Here is a 23,391-nt window from a genome sequence, read left to right as displayed (position 1 = left end):
AACACTTTAGTTTCAGTGAGCGTGAGTTAACCTTGGCAAGGGAACACTCACCTTTACCCAGGCCAGAACGCTGTGGCGAAAGGCACTGAGCATGAGTCAAACAGTGTGAGTGAGTGAGACAGAGAGAGACAGAGACAGAGGACAACCAGAAAAAGAGAGCTAGACCTTTAAAAACAGAGTATGCACACACACACACACACATTTCAGCTTGTTTCATAAAGGAGCTTGGCTAACAGCTTAACGGTGACTTGGTACCAACACTAAACAAATGTCTGGTCTGGCAGGTTATGTAAACAAAATTAATGTGTGCTAATGGCTAACAAGGATACTTTAGCCATACTTCATCACTGAAATAACTAGCAGCTCAGTCTAGTACAGTCACCTACAGCAAGAGGAACACTTAATTTCATCAACTCAAGACACACACCTTCCTCATCTCTCTGCTATTACACTATCTACTTACTCCTGTGTCGTATACGTGCACACGCACCCACGCAAGCACACCCTCTCACACACACCCCCTGTCAGAAACCCTGTCTCACACACACCCCCTGTCAGAAACCCTGTCTCACACACACCCCCTCTCACAAACCCAGTCTCACACACACACACACCCCCTCTCACACACACACACACCCCCTCTCACAAACACACACACCCCCTCTCACAAACACACACACCCCCTCTCACAAACACACACACCCCCTTTCACAAACACACACACCCCCTCTCACAAACACACACACACCCTCTCACAAACACACACACACCCTCTCACAAACACACACACACCCTCTCACAAACCCTCCCTCACACACACACACACACACCCCCCCCCCCTCTCTCATCTACATGTCCTCTTGTGACAGACGCTTGTCTCTGTGATAAGGGGAGTGGTGTCTGATCATTGGCCCTTAATTAAGGCTGAAAGGGTGTGCCCCTCCCCCATACCGTACATACACATCCTTTACCCTTACATAGACACACCCACACTTACCTCGTCCCCCAACCATGCTCTCCCTCCACTCCCATCTCCCCAGGCTGGATGATTATTCAGGTAACAGACACAGTGACACACAGAGGGTCAGACAGATACAGACTACAGGAGACGGACTACTACAGATTAGAGGTCGACCGATTAATCGGAATGGCCGATTAATTAGGGCCGATTTCAAGTTTTCATAACAATCGGAAATCGGTATTTTTGGACACCGATTAATTTAAAAATATATATATTTTACACCTTTATTTATCCTTTATTTAACGCTCTAACCACCTGATTACATTGCACTCCACGAGGAGACTGCCTGTTACACGAATGCAGTAAGAAGCCAAGGTAAGTTGCTAGCTAGCATTAAACTTATCGTATAAAAAACAATCAATCATAATCACTAGTTAACTACACATGGTTGATGATATTACTAGTTTATCTAGCGTGTCCTGCGTTGCATATAATCGATGCGGTGCGTATTCGCGAAAATGGACTGTCGTTGCTCCAATGTGTACCTAACCATAAACATCAATGCCTTTCTTAAAATCAATACACAAGTATATGTTTTTAAACCTGCATATTTAGTTAATATTGCCTGCTAACATGACTCGTTGCGAACTGTGAAGACTATTTCTTCCTAACAAAGACAGCCAACTTCGCCAAACGAGGGATGATTTAACAAAAGCGCATTTGCGAAAAAAGCACAATCGTTGCACGACTGTACCTAACCATAAACATCAATACCTTTCTTAAAATCAATACACAGAAGTATATATTTTTAAACCTGCATATTTAGCTAAAAGAAATCCAGGTTAGCAGGCAATATTAACCAGGTGAAATTGTGTCACTTCTCTTGCGTTCATTGCACACAGAGTCAGTGTATATGCAACAGTTTGGGCCACCTAATTTGCCAGAATTTTACGTAATTATGACATAACATTGAAGGTTGTGCAAAGTAACAGGAATATTTAGACTTAGGGATGCCACCCGTTAGATAAAATACGAAACTGAAAGAATAAACGTCTTGTTTTCGAGATGATAGTTTCCGGATTCGACCATATTAATGACCTAAGGCTCGTATTTGTGTGTGTTATTATGTTATAATTAAGTCTATGATTTGATAGAGCAGTCTGACTGAGTGGTGGTAGGTAGCAGCAGGCTCGTAAGCATTCATTCAAACAGCACTTTCGAGCGTTTTGCCAGCAGCTCTTCGCTGTGCTTCAAGCATTGAGCCGTTTATGACAAGCCTATCAACTCCCGAGATTAGGCTGGTGTAACCGATGTGAAATGGCTAGCTAGTTAGCGGGGTGCGTGCTAATAGCTTTTCAAACGTCACTCGCTCTGAGACTTGGAGTGGTTGTTCCCCTTGCTCTGCATGGGTAACGCTGCTTCGAGGGTGGCTGTTGTCGATGTGTTCCTGGTTCGAGCCCAGGTAGGAGCGAGGAGAGGGACGGAAGCTATACTGTTACACTGGCAATACTAAAGTGCCTATAAGAACATCCAATAGTCAAAAGGTATATGAAATACAAATCGTATAGAGAGAAATAGTCCTATAATTCCTATAATAACTACAACCTAAAACTTCCTACCTGGGAATATTGAAGACTCATGTTAAAAGGAACCACCAGCTTTCATATGTTCTCATGTTCTGAGCAAGGAACTTAAACGTTAGCTTTCTTACATGGCACATATTGCACTTTTACTTTCTTCTCCAACACTTTGTTTTTGCATGATTTAAACCAAATTGAACACGTTTCATTATTTATTTGAGGCTAAATTGATTTTATTGATGTATTATATTAAGTTAAAATAAGTGTTTATTCAGTATTGTTGTAATTGTCATTATTACAAATACAATTTTTTTTAATTTAAATTTTTAAAAACAAAAAAATAAAACAAAAAATAAAAAAACGGCCGAATAATCGGTATCGGCGTTGAAAAATCATGATCGGTCGACCTCTACTACAGATTATCTATCTAGGTTGCCCGAATATATCACTTACCTAACTAGTTGCAACAAACATTTTAAGTTTCACTGTAGTGGATCTGGGAGAGGGAGGTATTTAAATGGTGCATCACTTCCTGTCCCAGTGTTCCATCCTTCTTTAGGGGTACCAGCCGTGCTCACTCTGAAGAGCTCCCCTGGGAGACTGGGTGCGCGCACACTCGCACACACACACACACACACACACACACACACACACACACACACACACACACACACACACACCGCCCCCCATTCTGATCCAATAAATCTCTGGTGACATCATCCTTATACAGGCTACAGCCCTCTGAAAAAAGTTCATCGCAAAAACACACACACGCATGTAGGAAGAGAAATGTTGTGTTTCAGCAGCCCTGTTAAACCAGTCGTTCTCTCAGTAACTGGCTCTCGGTCGGTCTGTCTGTGTGCCATATGGAGGATAAAGGCATCAAAGGGAGTTTTTCCTGACCTGATGCTAAGATCTACCACCAACTAGCCCAAGCAACAGCAGCCAGAGCAGCAGGGCGCGTGTGAGACAGACATTATGGGTGTGAGAGGTAGAGCCAGTGTGTATCATTATGTTTGTGTGAGTGTGTGCAGATGTTATTGAACAGACCCTGCTGTGAGGTAGAGGGAGTTGGACATCATCACTGAGCCATAATAATGGCAGGAGGACAGTAGCATCCTCTGTCTGTGGCTACTAGCGGCTCTGATGGAGGGCTACTGCTATCAAAGGTCAACTGGTTGTGCTTATGGTATCCATGGTCAGTGGTTATTAAACTGTCAGATCTGGTCCTAGATACTGTTAACTCCTGGTGTGTGTACCGGTCCAACCCCTGCTGGTGATTTCTCCCCCCGCTCAACGCAAACACACAAAAATGTAATAGGATAGGAATAATCCACCACAACATCTTTAACATAACCTACCAAATTCTCTCTTTAAAATATCCTGATCAATATTCCAGTACAGTAAATGAGTAGGCAGAGATTACAGTATAGAGAGTATAATCCCCTCAACTCTGCAGGAGAGGAGAGAGGGGGGCTTTCTTTGGTACCATCACAACCTTTCAAACTCATCCTTGGCGCACTAGGAAACTACAGTGTTCTGTGTTCTACGAAAATAAATCCTTCAAGTCATCTCATTAATATTTTGGGGATTCCCCATCTCTCTCCGTTTCTGCTCTTATTAGGTCTATTTATCGTACACTCTCCATTTCCTTCATCGCTTCCTGGTTTTGTGTGTATAAAGACGTGGGGAATCGAGCATGATAGACTACTTTGTTTTCGAAGAGGTCTCGTTTCAGAATAAGGGGTGCTGGTGTTGTTCTGTCTCTCTGTGGCATGGCGCCCCAATCTGGGTTAGGGTGGAGAAACTCACAGACATAGTGGACGAACTGCAGAAAACATACTCAGGTACTGTGTGGATTTATATGAAACCTTCACTTTCAGTGACACAAACAATGGAAACTGACTTGAAGGTATATTTGAAGCGTTTCATTCCAAAACACTATTTATCAATTTTAGGAAATGTTGGTAAATTATATTTATTTTTGTTTAAAGAACTTCTGAAAGAGATGTGTGTTTTTCCCCCATCTAATCATGACTTTAAAATGACAGACATGTTTGTTTGAAACTTATCACTAGATTGTTTGTCTCTAGAAAATGAAACGATCACATTTTGTTTTAAAACGAGCTATATCCACCTCACTCACTGAGAAAAAAGTAGCACTGCAAGGTTTTACACAGTCTGTGACAAATATATATACAGTGGGGCAAAAAAGTATTTAGTCAGCCACCAATTGTGCAAGTTCTCCCACTTAAAAAGATGAGAGAGGCCTGTAATTTTCATCATAGGTACACTTCAACTATGACAGACAAAATGAGAAGAAAAAAAATCCAGAAAATCACATTGTAGGATTTTTATGAATTTATTTGCAAATTATGGTGGAAATTAAGTATTTGGTCAATAACAAAAGTTTATCTCAATACTTTGTTATATACCCTTTGTTGGCAATGACAGAGGTCAAACGTTTTCTGTAAGTCTTCACACACTGTTGCTGGTATTTTGGCCCATTCCTCCATGCAGATCTCCTCTAGAGCAGTGATGTTTTGGGGCTGTTGCTGGGCAACACAGACTTTCAACTCCCTCCAAAGATTTTCTATGGGGTTGAGATCGGGAGACTGGTAAGCCCACTCCAGGACCTTTCTGGATTTTTTTTTCTCATTTTGTCTGTCATAGTTGAAGTGTACCTATGATGAAAATTACAGGCCTCTCTCATCTTTTTAAGTGGGAGAACTTGCACAATTGGTGGCTGACTAAATACTTTTTTGCCCCACTGTATATATATATATATGTTTTTTTTTTTTTTTTTATCAGACCCACTGCAGTCAACAACAAAAAATCCTGTGTTTTGTATTACATTTCCAAACTATAAAAGTTGGAATAATATTGTGAAATTGTGAAAAATATGATAGTGCCATTTTAGTGTAAGAGCTGTTTGGAAAAAAACATCAGCCTGTTTTGGTAGAATGGAGTTTCGGGCTGTCTGATGACATCACCAGGCGGTACATTACTTAATAGACCAATAATAAAGTTATTAACAGCTAGTTTTCAGTTTCTCCTTCCCCACTCAGACCACTCCCAGATAGTCCTAGCTCAATTATTGCTTAAGAAATTGCTCTTCGCTAAAAAACTATTTTTGTAAATTTTTTACCATTATAATGGAAAACAATCACAGTAAGACAGAGATAAAAACGGCTGCATTGGACATTTAATAAAGAATTGTACAAATGATACATTGGTGACGTCAACACGCACGCACATACATATATTTTTAAGTGTATATATATATATATATATGTATCAATACAATAATATGAGATCTGGGCTCTGGTCAAAAGTAGTGCAGTAGTGAATAGGGTGCCATTTGGGACTAGGCCTAACTCTAACCAAACACTACAGCATGAGGCTAATTCATCATGTTTTGAATTCATATGTTAAATATACAGGATAGAAACATTGTAATCCAGCTAAACAATGGATATATATCTTTTTCCAACAAAACCATTTGTAATACACATTAAAATCTATGAACTAAAAATCTGAGGACAGTAATATTTTACACACACATAAATAATAATAATTGATTCAACTTTTATAGTGCTTTTCATTGCAACGAGAATCTCAAAGCACTTGTTAAGCAAAATAAACAGCTAAATGTAATGTAAAAATAAATTTAGGCTACAACAATAGCTAGATCAGTTGGATCAAGTCGGAGTGCTTCTTCAAGCCTCCAGCAGATGGGCCGCGGCGGGCATGAGAGGATTTAGAAGCTCTGCTAGATGGTCAGCAGAGGTGCTGGTCGGAGGTGGTGGTCATGTCAGCATGTCCAAGGACAGGCAGCTCGATGTCATCAGGGCATCTCCTCGCCTTCAACTTCTCTGCTAGCTAGCATTAGCTAGTTTGTTGACAACACTGATTTTCATCAAGTTACAGGCAGGAATCCAATTCATGATATCAATACTTGATCTGCACACATTTAGCTATTGAAAAATACACATTTGGTAAAATAAAATACATACAAACAATGAAATATGTACATCAGAAATAGAGGAAGGACTAAAAACAAACAAAATATAACTATTGTAAAATAGATTGTTTCTGTAAAATGTGTATAAGATGTATAAACTGAAGGTAGAAGCCTAAGTGTTTATTAGTTTACTCCAATTGGGGGAAGGGTGTTAGGGTTTGCGGGGAATAATAAAGATATATTCTTTAAAAAGTATGTATATAGGTATGAGTATGTATTAGAGGTCGAGTGATTTCCGATTTCAAATTTTCTTAACAATCAGTAATCGGTATTTTTGGACACCGATTGTGGCCGATTTTTTCATCTTTATTTAACTAGGCAAGTCAGTTAAGAACACATTCTTATTTTCAATGACGGCCTAGGAACGGTGGGTTAACTGCCTTGTTCAGGGGCAGAACGACAGATCCATCTTGCAACCTTCCGGTTACTAGTCCAACGCTCTAACCACCTGCCTTACATTGCACTCCACGAGGAGCCTGCGTGGCAGGCTGACTACCTGTTACGCGAGAGCAGCAAGAAGCCAAGGTAAGTTGCTAGCTAGCATTAAACTTATCTTATAAAAAACAATCAATCTTAACATAATCACTAGTTAACTACACATGGTTGATGATATTACTAGTTTATCTAGCTTGTCATGCGTTGCATATAATCGATGCGGTGCCTGTTAATTTCTCATCGAATCACAGCCAACTTCGCCAAATGGGTGATGATTTCTGTCACTTCAGATCTGTGTGCGTGTGTGTGTATTTATGTATTATATTAAGTTAAAATAAAAGTGTTCATTGTTCATTCAGTATTGTTGCAATTCTCATTATTGCAAAAATGTGTGTGTGTATGATATATATAAAAAATATTTAAAAAATTTAAATAAAATCGGCCATTTAATCGGTATCGGCTTTTTTTGTCCTCCAATAATCGGTATCGGTATTGAAAAATCATAATCGGTCGACCTCTAATAAGAACATCCAATAGTCAAAGGTATATGAAATACAAATCGTATAGAGAGAAATATTCCTATAACAACTACAACCTAAAACTTCTTACCTGGGAATATTGAAGACTCATGTTAAAAGGAACCACCAGCTTTCATATGTTCTCATGTTCTGAGCAAGTAACTTAAACGTTAACTTTTACTTTCTTCTCCAACACTTTGTTTTTGCATTATTTAAACCAAATTGAACATGTTTCATTATTTATTTGAGGCTAAATTGATTTTATTGATGTATTATATTAAGTTAAAATAAGTGTTCATTCAGTATTGTTGTAATTGTCATTATTACAAATAAATAAATAAATAAAATCGGCCGATTAATCGGTATCGACTTTTTTGGGTCCTCCAATAATCAGTATCGGCGTTGAAAAATCATAATCAGTCGACCTCTAGTATGTGTATATGTGTATGTATATGGATATATATATTTACCCCCCAAAATATATGGGGGATTGGGAATGATGCAGACAATTACATTGATGGAAGCAACAATCTATCCGCAATATTAAGCTGATCCACCCCTTTTAAAATTAAAAATAATTTAAAAACAATGAAATATGTACAGAATTTGCTAATAATATAGCTACTGTTACGATGATAGCTAGGCTATAATATCTCTCTTTTTTCAAATGTAATTTGAAGGTATAGAACAGACACTGTACTTTATTCAGTGTTTCGCCGAGTGCTTTCTTCAACAAAAATCACAGATCTTATTCAGTCCCTCTTAATCCAATAATTAGGTCATTGATTTCGTTCTGACAGAAACACATACATGTATTACAAAATGATAGATCTGGTGGAAAACTGTTGTGGCAATCCCTCAACCAATACGGGTGTTGTGCTAGTGCATGTGTGTATAAAGCACTGTTATAGTAGTCTCTGTGCACAAGCAGTGTGTGCTGCATTGCAGTGTGTCATATGCATAGGCACACACACAAACAAACACACTCTTCAACATGATTTGGTCTTCCTGGCACCCTGTCCTCTAGCCCTGGCTGCAGTGAGTCTGTTCCCAGCTGTAGTGTATTATGGGTTGCAGAAATGAGAGTTGGATCTATAATTATGTGTCTGTCTGCATCCATGTTGCTAACTATGTGTCGTCTGTCTGCCTCCATATATATATAGATAGCTATGTGTCGTCTGTCTGCCTCCATATATATAGTTAGCTATGCGTGAGGAGAGGAGAGAAGAGGAGAAGCCCTCAGTATCAACAAGAGCCCCAGGGAGGGTCTGAAGGTTAGACAGAGAAACAGAGAGAGAGAAACAGAGAGAGAGAGAGAGAAAAACAGAGAGAGAGAGAGAGAAACAGAGAGAGAGAGAGAGAAACAGAGAGAGAGAGAGAGAAACAGAGAGAGAGAGAGAGAAACAGAGAGAGAGAGAGAGAAACAGAGAGAGAGAGAGAGAAACAGAGAGAGAGAGAAACAGAGAGAGAGAAACAGAGAGAGAGAAACAGAGGGGTGCTGGCAGCTAGTCTTGGAAGCACTCTTCTCTTTAAAAGAAGCGAAGCTTTGGAGTGGCTGAACGAAATACATCTGCAGCGATTCTAACTACGCTTTACAGTGTGTGTGTATTGCCATTTCACTCATGTCTGTAACAATGAATAAAACCACAGAATGATACAAATAGGTTCGCTGGGCCCAGCCTAAACCATTTCCAGCACTGCCCCCAATTCAGCTCCATCTCAGCAGGAGGCTGTGAAGGAAGAGGCAGTGAAGCAAAAGCCACCTGTCATATACTGCCTTTCACTCATTTATGAGAGATGGTGGTGTGTGTGAGATTCCTCCTCCCACTCACATCTGCAGCATCTAGCTTATAATCATGTCTGGAGGAATCTACTGCATACGTGGTCAAATCCATACACAAAATGCATGAACGTTATCTCTCTCGTGGAATACTGCTGGTCTGAATACAATCCATTACACAATGATACATTGCATCAAAAAAACATGCTCAAATTACATTTCCACCTCATCTGAATAAGGACAAGTAAAACATGTTTTAGCTAAGGCTTGCACCAAAATTATCCATTACAATTGAGAGGCTGCAGAAGAACTTTGCATCAACTAACGTTAGCTAACGTTACAGTAGCTAACTAGCTAACGTTAGCTAGCCTCTTGCCAACAACATGCAATATCAGCTAGGTCTAGCTATCTAGCTAGGTAAGATGGTGCGGTGTTTTTGTTTCAGTTGAGGACACGTTGTGAGACACAAAAGCACTTCAAACCATTCAAATTATATAATACCTTGGCTAAATGAAACATGAACAACCACAGAGAGATAACGGATGTATACAGTTTCATGGCTGAAAAAGCCTGCCAAATTAACGTTATATAACTAGCCAATTGAAAAGCTAACTAACGTTGCTAGATAACTATCTAAAGTTAGCACATAATAAGCCACCAACGCCAAGTTATCGCTATCTATACAAGTAGCTAGCTAGCAAGACGAACATATTGGGCATAACATCTCACAAGTACTTTGAATAAAGTGAACCATTTGTATCAGCTACCTACCTTTTAGAGCGTTGTCATCTTGCAGGGTTTTGGTTACCGCTTTCCACACATTGCATCCCAAAAGACAGAGAACTATCGCTGCGGTCCTGCTCAAAACCCCGACCCTCATCATTGCAGATGTCACACAAAAAAATTGTTCAAATAAATATAAAATATTGTCTGGCTACATCAATATATTGCAAGACTCCATATTTTGTAGCATTAGCGTTCCCTCTATTTTCCCCTTCAGTATGTCCCGTTCAGTTCTTCATCCCACTCCTCCTGCTGCTCCGTCGGTTCTTTTTTTTCTTAAAAAAGAAAGTCACTAAAGCCAGGGCGGCCCCACGTTAACTATTCCGACACCAGACGCTCCCCCAACAGGCGCCTAGCAGAATCATGTGTGGGGTTTGACCGCCATCTTCAGGCGACTTACTGAAGTGGTTGTCTGACCACCGCAAGTTAACACATGTTGAAGAGTTGACTGCTTTATGATGATAGTCTGTATTTGTTTTTATTTAACCATAATAACTCGCCTAAACATTTTTGATCTGAAACAATACTGATAAAAAACGCCATTTAACCAGAGATGTAATTCCTACTTGCTACTAACAACTATACTGTCCACTAGCACTGAGCAATTACTGCTTTTTGAGGTCGGTTCGGTTTCAGTTCGATTATTAATACATCACGTTTTTCGATTACGATTTCGATTATTATTTTAAACATGAAATGCACTATGCATTATATGGGTTGAATGTTGTAATAACACAGAATAAAACAATTAATACAAGTCCCATTATGGTAGTGACTGCCCATTAATGCTTATTGGCCATCATTTATTGACATTACTTTAATAAAATATTTCAGTTGTTGTGTATATTACATTTGTTTTATTTGATGACTATTATCTCATTCCAAGTCATCATCTCACCTCTTATAGAGCTGCTGCCTATGCTGATCTGGATTGATTTAACTTAGCTCTAAGGAAACTGCACAACGTGTGCATTGAGCCCAGAAAAAAAACTGAACGAAATGGAATTAAAATAATTTAATCTACTTGACATCAATTCGTTTTTAAAAACCGAAAAATAACAGACATTTCGCTTAATCACTCAACACTAGTGTCCACAGTGTGCAAAATTGCTTTTTTCTTCACACAATGGCATTAACTACATTAAAAACATTACTAATACAGTACCAGTCAAAGTTTGTACACACATACTCATTCAAGGGTTTTTCTTTATTTTTACTAATTTCTAAAATGTACACTGAAACTTTACACTGTAATGCACAGGGTGGGAGTTTCCATTTCTCTTGCTCTATACAGCAGAAAGTTCTAAATGTGACAACAAACTGACAGTATCACCCTACAAAAATAATTATCTGCATTACAACTACTGTAAGAGACATTGCCAAACAAACTGAGGATACGATTCCACGTTTGCCGATTCTGTCCTGGGCCGCCCATCATGATTAAAAAAGGGCTGAAACTAGAGACAGGAGTAGCAGAGGTCATGTAAACCAGCGATGCATGTTGAAAGAATAACAACGTTAACCTGAACTTTTCCTTATATTAACTGTAAGATAAAAGTTGTATTTAAATCCAAACTGGTTTTCCAGCAGATTAGTTACAATGACCCATGTACAAGAATAGACCTTTTCCCTTTATTGATATTGCAACCTCTCACTTTCGGTTATTTGAAAATGAAATAATCTCCAGAATATCACTGTTTTTAAACAAGCCATAGAACACTGGTTGCAATTTCAGTTTAATACACCAGAAAATAATGAAGAAATAGGCCAATTACAACAAATATTATGGCTAAAGTCAAATATGCTAATTATTTAAAAAATGACATTATTTGGGGATTTTTTATTTTTTATTTTTACAAATTGTATAATAATTGTTGAATGATATCACAAAGACCACTTGTGGAGTTATGTCAAACGTGCAGCTAACAAAAGTAAACGGGATGGTTTTCAGAGATTGGTGGAAGTGGTTGAGGGTAGCTGAAGGGTGGGAATAAAAATGTAAAAAAATATATGAGTAATATAAAATATACTGTGTTCGTAATATGTTTATAGAATGTATAAAGCTAGAAGTAGAAGCCTAAGTATTGTTGTCCATTAATTTTCTCCAATTAGGGGAGGGGTGGTAGGGTTATGGGAACATAATAAAATGTTTGTAAAAAAATATATATGGGGGATTGGAAAGGATGCAGACAATTACATTGAAAGAACCCACAATCAATCTGCAATATTAAAGTTGATCTACCCCTAAAAATAACAAATAGATGGTCATGAAGGAGAGGAGACAAGGAAAGGAGGAGAGGAGACTATTAAAGAAGGATTCCTAAGAATGGCTCCATAGCTCAGTGGTTAGAGCACTGGTCTTGTAAACCAGGGGTCGTGAGTTCAATTCTCACTGGGGCCTTGATTATGACTCCACCACCCTCTGTGACATTCATCTGAAACTTTACACTGTAATGCACAGGGTGGGAGATTCCATTTCTCTTGCTCTATACAGCAGAAAGTTCTAAATGTGACAACAAACTGACAGTATCACCCTGCAAAAATAATTCTCTGCATTACAACTACTGTAAGAGACATTGCCAAACAAACTGAGGATACGATTCCACGTTTGCCGATTCTGTCCTGGGCCGCCCATCATGATTAAAAAAGGGCTGAAACTAGAGACAGGAGTAGCAGAGGTCATGTAAACCAGCGATGCATGTTGAAAGAATAACAACGTTAACTAGAACTTTTCCTTATATTAACTGTAAGATAAAAGTTGTATTTAAATCCAAACTGGTTTTCCAGCAGATTAGTTACAATGACCCATGTACAAGAATAGACCTTTTCCCTTTATTGATATTGCAACCTCTCACTTTCGGTTATTTGAAAATGAAATAATCTCCAGAATATCACTGTTTTTAAACAAGCCATAGAACACTGGTTGCAATTTCAGTTTAATACACCAGAAAATAATGAAGAAATAGGCCAATTACAACAAATATTATGGCTAAAGTCAAATATGCTAATTATTTAAAAAATGACATTATTTGGGGATTTTTTATTTTTTATTTTTACAAATTGTATAATAATTGTTGAATGATATCACAAAGACCACTTGTGGAGTTATGTCAAACGTGCAGCTAACAAAAAGTAAACGGGATGGTTTTCAGAGATTGGTGGAAGTGGTTGAGGGTAGCTGAAGGGTGGGAATAAAAATGTAAAAAAATATATGAGTAATATAAAATATACTGTGTTCGTAATATGTTTATAGAATGTATAAAGCTAGAAGTAGAAGCCTAAGTATTGTTGTCCATTAATTTTCTCCAATTAGGGGAGGGGTGGTAGGGTTATGGGAACATAATAAAATGTTTGTAAAAAAATATATATGGGGGATTGGAAAGGATGCAGACAATTACATTGAAAGAACCCACAATCAATCTGCAATATTAAAGTTGATCTACCCCTAAAAATAACAAATAGATGGTCATGAAGGAGAGGAGACAAGGAAAGGAGGAGAGGAGACTATTAAAGAAGGATTCCTAAGAATGGCTCCATAGCTCAGTGGTTAGAGCACTGGTCTTGTAAACCAGGGGTCGTGAGTTCAATTCTCACTGGGGCCTTGATTATGACTCCACCACCCTCTGTGACATTCATCTGAAACTTTACACTGTAATGCACAGGGTGGGAGATTCCATTTCTCTTGCTCTATACAGCAGAAAGTTCTAAATGTGACAACAAACTGACAGTATCACCCTGCAAAAATAATTCTCTGCATTACAACTACTGTAAGAGACATTGCCAAACAAACTGAGGATACGATTCCACGTTTGCCGATTCTGTCCTGGGCCGCCCATCATGATTAAAAAAGGGCTGAAACTAGAGACAGGAGTAGCAGAGGTCATGTAAACCAGCGATGCATGTTGAAAGAATAACAACGTTAACCTAGAACTTTTCCTTATATTAACTGTAAGATAAAAGTTGTATTTAAATCCAAACTGGTTTTCCAGCAGATTAGTTACAATGACCCATGTACAAGAATAGACCTTTTCCCTTTATTGATATTGCAACCTCTCACTTTCGGTTATTTGAAAATGAAATAATCTCCAGAATATCACTGTTTTTAAACAAGCCATAGAACACTGGTTGCAATTTCAGTTTAATCCACCAGAAAATAATGAAGAAATAGGCCAATTACAACAAATATTATGGCTAAAGTCAAATATGCTAATTATTTAAAAAATGACATTATTTGGGGATTTTTTATTTTTTATTTTTACAAATTGTATAATAATTGTTGAATGATATCACAAAGACCACTTGTGGAGTTATGTCAAACGTGCAGCTAACAAAAAGTAAACGGGATGGTTTTCAGAGATTGGTGGAAGTGGTTGAGGGTAGCTGAAGGGTGGGAATAAAAATGTAAAAAAATATATGACTAATGTAAAATATACTGTGTTCGTAATATGTTTATAGAATGTATAAGCTAGAAGTAGAAGCCTAAGTATTGTTGTCCATTAATTTTCTCCAATTAGGGGAGGGGTGGTAGGGTTATGGGAACATAATAAAATGTTTGTAAAAAAATATATATGGGGGATTGGAAAGGATGCAGACAATTACATTGAAAGAACCCACAATCAATCTGCAATATTAAAGTTGATCTACCCCTAAAAATAACAAATAGATGGTCATGAAGGAGAGGAGACAAGGAAAGGAGGAGAGGAGACTATTAAAGAAGGATTTCTAAGAATGGCTCCATAGCTCAGTGATTAGAGCACTGGTCTTGTAAACCAGGGGTCGTGAGTTCAATTCTCACTGGAGCCTTGATTATGACTCCACCACCCTCTGTGACATTCATCTGAAACTTTACACTGTAATGCACAGGGTGGGAGTTTCCATTTCTCTTGCTCTATACAGCAGAAAGTTCTAAATGTGACAACAAACTGACAGTATCACCCTGCAAAAATAATTGTCTGCATTACAACTACTGTAAGAGACATTGCCAAACAAACTGAGGATACGATTCCACGTTTGCCGATTCTGTCCTGGGCCGCCCATCATGATTAAAAAAGGGCTGAAACTAGAGACAGGAGTAGCAGAGGTCATGTAAACCAGCGATGCATGTTGAAAGAATAACAACGTTAACCTAGAACTTTTCCTTATATTAACTGTAAGATAAAAGTTGTATTTAAATCCAAACTGGTTTTCCAGCAGATTAGTTACAATGACCCATGTACAAGAATAGACCTTTTCCCTTTATTGATATTGCAACCTCTCACTTTCGGTTATTTGAAAATGAAATAATCTCCAGAATATCACTGTTTTTAAACAAGCCATAGAACACTGGTTGCAATTTCAGTTTAATACACCAGAAAATAATGAAGAAATAGGCCAATTACAACAAATATTATGGCTAAAGTCAAATATGCTAATTATTTAAAAAATGACATTATTTGGGGATTTTTTATTTTTTATTTTTACAAATTGTATAATAATTGTTGAATGATATCACAAAGACCACTTGTGGAGTTATGTCAAACGTGCAGCTAACAAAAAGTAAACGGGATGGTTTTCAGAGATTGGTGGAAGTGGTTGAGGGTAGCTGAAGGGTGGGAATAAAAATGTAAAAAAATATATGAGTAATATAAAATATACTGTGTTCGTAATATGTTTATAGAATGTATAAGCTAGAAGTAGAAGCCTAAGTATTGTTGTCCATTAATTTTCTCCAATTAGGGGAGGGGTGGTAGGGTTATGGGAACATAATAAAATGTTTGTAAAAAAATATATATGGGGGATTGGAAAGGATGCAGACAATTACATTGAAAGAACCCACAATCAATCTGCAATATTAAAGTTGATCTACCCCTAAAAATAACAAATAGATGGTCATGAAGGAGAGGAGACAAGGAAAGGAGGAGAGGAGACTATTAAAGAAGGATTCCTAAGAATGGCTCCATAGCTCAGTGGTTAGAGCACTGGTCTTGTAAACCAGGGGTCGTGAGTTCAATTCTCACTGGGGCCTTGATTATGACTCCACCACCCTCTGTGACATTCATCTGAAACTTTACACTGTAATGCACAGGGTGGGAGATTCCATTTCTCTTGCTCTATACAGCAGAAAGTTCTAAATGTGACAACAAACTGACAGTATCACCCTGCAAAAATAATTCTCTGCATTACAACTACTGTAAGAGACATTGCCAAACAAACTGAGGATACGATTCCACGTTTGCCGATTCTGTCCTGGGCCGCCCATCATGATTAAAAAAGGGCTGAAACTAGAGACAGGAGTAGCAGAGGTCATGTAAACCAGCGATGCATGTTGAAAGAATAACAACGTTAACCTAGAACTTTTCCTTATATTAACTGTAAGATAAAAGTTGTATTTAAATCCAAACTGGTTTTCCAGCAGATTAGTTACAATGACCCATGTACAAGAATAGACCTTTTCCCTTTATTGATATTGCAACCTCTCACTTTCGGTTATTTGAAAATGAAATAATCTCCAGAATATCACTGTTTTTAAACAAGCCATAGAACACTGGTTGCAATTTCAGTTTAATCCACCAGAAAATAATGAAGAAATAGGCCAATTACAACAAATATTATGGCTAAAGTCAAATATGCTAATTATTTAAAAAATGACATTATTTGGGGATTTTTTATTTTTTATTTTTACAAATTGTATAATAATTGTTGAATGATATCACAAAGACCACTTGTGGAGTTATGTCAAACGTGCAGCTAACAAAAAGTAAACGGGATGGTTTTCAGAGATTGGTGGAAGTGGTTGAGGGTAGCTGAAGGGTGGGAATAAAAATGTAAAAAAATATATGAGTAATATAAAATATACTGTGTTCGTAATATGTTTATAGAATGTATAAAGCTAGAAGTAGAAGCCTAAGTATTGTTGTCCATTAATTTTCTCCAATTAGGGGAGGGGTGGTAGGGTTATGGGAAATATAAATAAAATGTTTGTAAAAAATATATATGGGGGATTGGAAAGGATGCAGACAATTACATTGAAAGAACCCACAATCAATCTGCAATATTAAAGTTGATCTACCCCTAAAAATAACAAATAGATGGTCATGAAGGAGAGGAGACAAGGAAAGGAGGAGAGGAGACTATTAAAGAAGGATTCCTAAGAATGGCTCCATAGCTCAGTGGTTAGAGCACTGGTCTTGTAAACCAGGGGTCGTGAGTTCAATTCTCACTGGGGCCTTGATTATGACTCCACCACCCTCTGTGACATTCATCTGAAACTTTACACTGTAATGCACAGGGTGGGAGATTCCATTTCTCTTGCTCTATACAGCAGAAAGTTCTAAATGTGACAACAAACTGACAGTATCACCCTGCAAAAATAATTCTCTGCATTACAACTACTGTAAGAGACATTGCCAAACAAACTGAGGATACGATTCCACGTTTGCCGATTCTGTCCTGGGCCGCCCATCATGATTAAAAAAGGGCTGAAACTAGAGACAGGAGTAGCAGAGGTCATGTAAACCAGCGATGCATGTTGAAAGAATAACAACGTTAACCTAGAACTTTTCCTTATATTAACTGTAAGATAAAAGTTGTATTTAAATCCAAACTGGTTTTCCAGCAGATTAGTTACAATGACCCATGTACAAGAATAGACCTTTTCCCTTTATTGATATTGCAACCTCTCACTTTCGGTTATTTGAAAATGAAATAATCTCCAGAATATCACTGTTTTTAAACAAGCCATAGAACACTGGTTGCAATTTCAGTTTAATCCACCAGAAAATAATGAAGAAATAGGCCAATTACAACAAATATTATGGCTAAAGTCAAATATGCTAATTATTTAAAAAATGACATTATTTGGGGATTTTTTATTTTTTATTTTTACAAATTGTATAATAATTGTTGAATGATATCACAAAGACCACTTGTGGAGTTATGTCAAACGTGCAGCTAACAAAAAGTAAACGGGATGGTTTTCAGAGATTGGTGGAAGTGGTTGAGGGTAGCTGAAGGGTGGGAATAAAAATGTAAAAAAATATATGAGTAATATAAAATATACTGTGTTCGTAATATGTTTATAGAATGTATAAGCTAGAAGTAGAAGCCTAAGTATTATTGTCCATTAATTTTCTCCAATTAGGGGAGGGGTGGTAGGGTTATGGGGAAAAAAAAAAAAAAATGTTTGTAAAAAAATATATATGGGGGATTGGAAAGGATGCAGACAATTACATTGAAAGAACCCACAATCAATCTGCAATATTAAAGTTGATCTACCCCTAAAAATAACAAATAGATGGTCATGAAGGAGAGGAGACAAGGAAAGGAGGAGAGGAGACTATTAAAGAAGGATTCCTAAGAATGGCTCCATAGCTCAGTGGTTAGAGCACTGGTCTTGTAAACCAGGGGTCGTGAGTTCAATTCTCACTGGGGCCTTGATTATGACTCCACCACCCTCTGTGACATTCATCTGAAACTTTACACTGTAATGCACAGGGTGGGAGATTCCATTTCTCTTGCTCTATACAGCAGAAAGTTCTAAATGTGACAACAAACTGACAGTATCACCCTGCAAAAATAATTCTCTGCATTACAACTACTGTAAGAGACATTGCCAAACAAACTGAGGATACGATTCCACGTTTGCCGATTCTGTCCTGGGCCGCCCATCATGATTAAAAAAGGGCTGAAACTAGAGACAGGAGTAGCAGAGGTCATGTAAACCAGCGATGCATGTTGAAAGAATAACAACGTTAACCTAGAACTTTTCCTTATATTAACTGTAAGATAAAAGTTGTATTTAAATCCAAACTGGTTTTCCAGCAGATTAGTTACAATGACCCATGTACAAGAATAGACCTTTTCCCTTTATTGATATTGCAACCTCTCACTTTCGGTTATTTGAAAATGAAATAATCTCCAGAATATCACTGTTTTTAAACAAGCCATAGAACACTGGTTGCAATTTCAGTTTAATCCACCAGAAAATAATGAAGAAATAGGCCAATTACAACAAATATTATGGCTAAAGTCAAATATGCTAATTATTTAAAAAATGACATTATTTGGGGATTTTTTATTTTTTATTTTTACAAATTGTATAATAATTGTTGAATGATATCACAAAGACCACTTGTGGAGTTATGTCAAACGTGCAGCTAACAAAAAGTAAACGGGATGGTTTTCAGAGATTGGTGGAAGTGGTTGAGGGTAGCTGAAGGGTGGGAATAAAAATGTAAAAAAATATATGAGTAATATAAAATATACTGTGTTCGTAATATGTTTATAGAATGTATAAAGCTAGAAGTAGAAGCCTAAGTATTGTTGTCCATTAATTTTCTCCAATTAGGGGAGGGGTGGTAGGGTTATGGGAAAATAATAAAATGTTTGTAAAAAAAATATATGGGGGATTGGAAAGGATGCAGACAATTACATTGAAAGAACCCACAATCAATCTGCAATATTAAAGTTGATCTACCCCTAAAAAAAACAAATAGATGGTCATGAAGGAGAGGAGACAAGGAAAGGAGGAGAGGAGACTATTAAAGAAGTATTCCTAATAATGGCTCCATAGCTCAGTGGTTAGAGCACTGGTCTTGTAAACCAGGGGTCGTGAGTTCAATTCTCACTGGGGCCTTGATTATGACTCCACCACCCTCTGTGACATTCATCTGAAACTTTACACTGTAATGCACAGGGTGTGAGATTCCATTTCTCTTGCTCTATACAGCAGAAAGTTCTAAATGTGACAACAAACTGACAGTATCACCCTGCAAAAATAATTCTCTGCATTACAACTACTGTAAGAGACATTGCCAAACAAACTGAGGATACGATTCCACGTTTGCCGATTCTGTCCTGGGCCGCCCATCATGATTAAAAAAGGGCTGAAACTAGAGACAGGAGTAGCAGAGGTCATGTAAACCAGCGATGCATGTTGAAAGAATAACAACGTTAACCTAGAACTTTTCCTTATATTAACTGTAAGATAAAAGTTGTATTTAAATCCAAACTGGTTTTCCAGCAGATTAGTTACAATGACCCATGTACAAGAATAGACCTTTTCCCTTTATTGATATTGCAACCTCTCACTTTCGGTTATTTGAAAATGAAATAATCTCCAGAATATCACTGTTTTTAAACAAGCCATAGAACACTGGTTGCAATTTCAGTTTAATCCACCAGAAAATAATGAAGAAATAGGCCAATTACAACAAATATTATGGCTAAAGTCAAATATGCTAATTATTTAAAAAATGACATTATTTGGGGATTTTTTATTTTTTATTTTTACAAATTGTATAATAATTGTTGAATGATATCACAAAGACCACTTGTGGAGTTATGTCACACGTGCAGCTAACAGAAAGTAAACGGGATGGTTTTCAGAGATTGGTGGAAGTGGTTGAGGGTAGCTGAAGGGTGGGAATAAAAATGTAAAAAAATATATGAGTAATATAAAATATACTGTGTTCATAATATGTTTATAGAATGTATAAAGCTAGAAGTAGAAGCCTAAGTATTGTTGTCCATTAATTTTCTCCAATTAGGGGAGGGGTGGTAGGGTTATGGGAAAATAATAAAATGTTTGTAAAAAAAATATATGGGGGATTGGAAAGGATGCAGACAATTACATTGAAAGAACCCACAATCAATCTGCAATATTAAAGTTGATCTACCCCTAAAAATAACAAATAAATGGTCATGAAGGAGAGGAGACAAGGAAAGGAGGAGAGGAGACTATTAAAGAAGTATTCCTAATAATGGCTCCATAGCTCAGTGGTTAGAGCACTGGTCTTGTAAACCAGGGGTCGTGAGTTCAATTCTCACTGGGGCCTTGATTATGACTCCACCACCCTCTGTGACATTCATCTGAAACTTTACACTGTAATGCACAGGGTGCGAGATTCCATTTCTCTTGCTCTATACAGCAGAAAGTTCTAAATGTGACAACAAACTGACAGTATCACCCTGCAAAAATAATTCTCTGCATTACAACTACTGTAAGAGACATTGCCAAACAAACTGAGGATACGATTCCACGTTTGCCGATTCTGTCCTGGGCCGCCCATCATGATTAAAAAAGGGCTGAAACTAGAGACAGGAGTAGCAGAGGTCATGTAAACCAGCGATGCATGTTGAAAGAATAACAACGTTAACCTAGAACTTTTCCTTATATTAACTGTAAGATAAAAGTTGTATTTAAATCCAAACTGGTTTTCCAGCAGATTAGTTACAATGACCCATGTACAAGAATAGACCTTTTCCCTTTATTGATATTGCAACCTCTCACTTTCGGTTATTTGAAAATGAAATAATCTCCACAATATCACTGTTTTTAAACAAGCCATAGAACGCTGGTTGCAATTTCAGTTTAATACACCAGAAAATAATGAAGAAATAGGCCAATTACAACAAATAGTATGGCTAAAGTCAAATATACTAATTGATAAAACAATGACATTATTTGGGGATTTTTTTTATTTTTTATTTTTACAAATTGTATAATAATTGTTGAATGATATCACAAAGACCACTTGTGGAGTTATGTCAAACGTGCAGCTAACAAAAAGTAAACGGGATGGTTTTCAGAGATTGGTGGAAGTGGTTGAGGGTAGCTGAAGGGTGGGAATAAAAATGTAAAAAAATATATGAGTAATGTAAAATATACTGTGTTCGTAATATGTTTATAGAATGTATAAGCTAGAAGTAGAAGCCTAAGTATTGTTGTCCATTAATTTTCTCCAATTAGGGGAGGGGTGGTAGGGTTATGGGAAAATAATAAAATAAAATGTTTGTAAAAAAATATATATGGGGGATTGGAAAGGATGCAGACAATTACATTGAAAGAACCCACAATCAATCTGCAATATTAAAGTTGATCTACCCCTAAAAATAACAAATAGATGGTCATGAAGGAGAGGAGACAAGGAAAGGAGGAGAGGAGACTATTAAAGAAGGATTCCTAAGAATGGCTCCATAGCTCAGTGGTTAGAGCACTGGTCTTGTAAACCAGGGGTCGTGAGTTCAATTCTCACTGGGGCCTTGATTATGACTCCACCACCCTCTGTGACATTCATCTGAAACTTTACACTGTAATGCACAGGGTGGGAGATTCCATTTCTCTTGCTCTATACAGCAGAAAGTTCTAAATGTGACAACAAACTGACAGTATCACCCTGCAAAAATAATTCTCTGCATTACAACTACTGTAAGAGACATTGCCAAACAAACTGAGGATACGATTCCACGTTTGCCGATTCTGTCCTGGGCCGCCCATCATGATTAAAAAAGGGCTGAAACTAGAGACAGGAGTAGCAGAGGTCATGTAAACCAGCGATGCATGTTGAAAGAATAACAACGTTAACCTAGAACTTTTCCTTATATTAACTGTAAGATAAAAGTTGTATTTAAATCCAAACTGGTTTTCCAGCAGATTAGTTACAATGACCCATGTACAAGAATAGACCTTTTCCCTTTATTGATATTGCAACCTCTCACTTTCGGTTATTTGAAAATAAAATAATCTCCACAATATCACTGTTTTTAAACAAGCCATAGAACGCTGGTTGCAATTTCAGTTTAATACACCAGAAAATAATGAAGAAATAGGCCAATTACAACAAATATTATGGCTAAAGTCAAATATGCTAATTATTTAAAAAATGACATTATTTGGGGATTTTTTATTTTTTATTTTTACAAATTGTATAATAATTGTTGAATGATATCACAAAGACCACTTGTGGAGTTATGTCAAACGTGCAGCTAACAAAAAGTAAACGGGATGGTTTTCAGAGATTGGTGGAAGTGGTTGAGGGTAGCTGAAGGGTGGGAATAAAAATGTAAAAAAATATATGAGTAATATAAAATATACTGTGTTCGTAATATGTTTATAGAATGTATAAAGCTAGAAGTAGAAGCCTAAGTATTGTTGTCCATTAATTTTCTCCAATTAGGGGAGGGGTGGTAGGGTTATGGGAAAATAATAAAATAAAATGTTTGTAAGAAAATATATATGGGGGATTGGAAAGGATGCAGACAATTACATTGAAAGAACCCACAATCAATCTGCAATATTAAAGTTGATCTACCCCTAAAAATAACAAATAGATGGTCATGAAGGAGAGGAGACAAGGAAAGGAGGAGAGGAGACTATTAAAGAAGGATTCCTAAGAATGGCTCCATAGCTCAGTGGTTAGAGCACTGGTCTTGTAAACCAGGGGTCGTGAGTTCAATTCTCACTGGGGCCTTGATTATGACTCCACCACCCTCTGTGACATTCATCTGAAACTTTACACTGTAATGCACAGGGTGGGAGATTCCATTTCTCT

At 37.3% G+C, this 23,391-nt stretch overlaps 10 non-coding genes across 10 annotated transcripts; all 10 read left to right on the top strand.

Moving 5' to 3' along the window:
- Positions 1 to 12,409: 12,409 nt before the first annotated feature.
- trnat-ugu lies at positions 12,410 to 12,482 on the top strand. The gene has a single exon. It is a non-coding gene; the product is annotated as a tRNA-Thr (tRNA).
- Positions 12,483 to 13,610: 1,128 nt separating this feature from the next.
- Positions 13,611 to 13,683, top strand: trnat-ugu. The gene has a single exon. It is a non-coding gene; the product is annotated as a tRNA-Thr (tRNA).
- Positions 13,684 to 14,811: 1,128 nt separating this feature from the next.
- On the top strand, positions 14,812 to 14,884 carry trnat-ugu. The gene has a single exon. It is a non-coding gene; the product is annotated as a tRNA-Thr (tRNA).
- A 1,128-nt stretch (positions 14,885 to 16,012) lies between these two features.
- On the top strand, positions 16,013 to 16,085 carry trnat-ugu. The gene has a single exon. It is a non-coding gene; the product is annotated as a tRNA-Thr (tRNA).
- A 1,130-nt stretch (positions 16,086 to 17,215) lies between these two features.
- Positions 17,216 to 17,288, top strand: trnat-ugu. The gene has a single exon. It is a non-coding gene; the product is annotated as a tRNA-Thr (tRNA).
- A 1,132-nt stretch (positions 17,289 to 18,420) lies between these two features.
- On the top strand, positions 18,421 to 18,493 carry trnat-ugu. The gene has a single exon. It is a non-coding gene; the product is annotated as a tRNA-Thr (tRNA).
- Positions 18,494 to 19,621: 1,128 nt separating this feature from the next.
- Positions 19,622 to 19,694, top strand: trnat-ugu. The gene has a single exon. It is a non-coding gene; the product is annotated as a tRNA-Thr (tRNA).
- A 1,128-nt stretch (positions 19,695 to 20,822) lies between these two features.
- Positions 20,823 to 20,895, top strand: trnat-ugu. Its single transcript has one exon. It is a non-coding gene; the product is annotated as a tRNA-Thr (tRNA).
- Positions 20,896 to 22,030: 1,135 nt separating this feature from the next.
- On the top strand, positions 22,031 to 22,103 carry trnat-ugu. Its single transcript has one exon. It is a non-coding gene; the product is annotated as a tRNA-Thr (tRNA).
- A 1,134-nt stretch (positions 22,104 to 23,237) lies between these two features.
- On the top strand, positions 23,238 to 23,310 carry trnat-ugu. The gene has a single exon. It is a non-coding gene; the product is annotated as a tRNA-Thr (tRNA).
- The last annotated feature ends 81 nt before the right edge of the window (positions 23,311 to 23,391 follow it).

This window comes from Salvelinus namaycush, unplaced genomic scaffold, assembly GCF_016432855.1.
Source record: "Salvelinus namaycush isolate Seneca unplaced genomic scaffold, SaNama_1.0 Scaffold1888, whole genome shotgun sequence".
NCBI classification, from domain to species: domain Eukaryota; kingdom Metazoa; phylum Chordata; class Actinopteri; order Salmoniformes; family Salmonidae; genus Salvelinus; species Salvelinus namaycush.
Note: the sequence above shows the minus strand (reverse complement) of the source record. Positions and strands in the feature narration are given on the sequence as shown.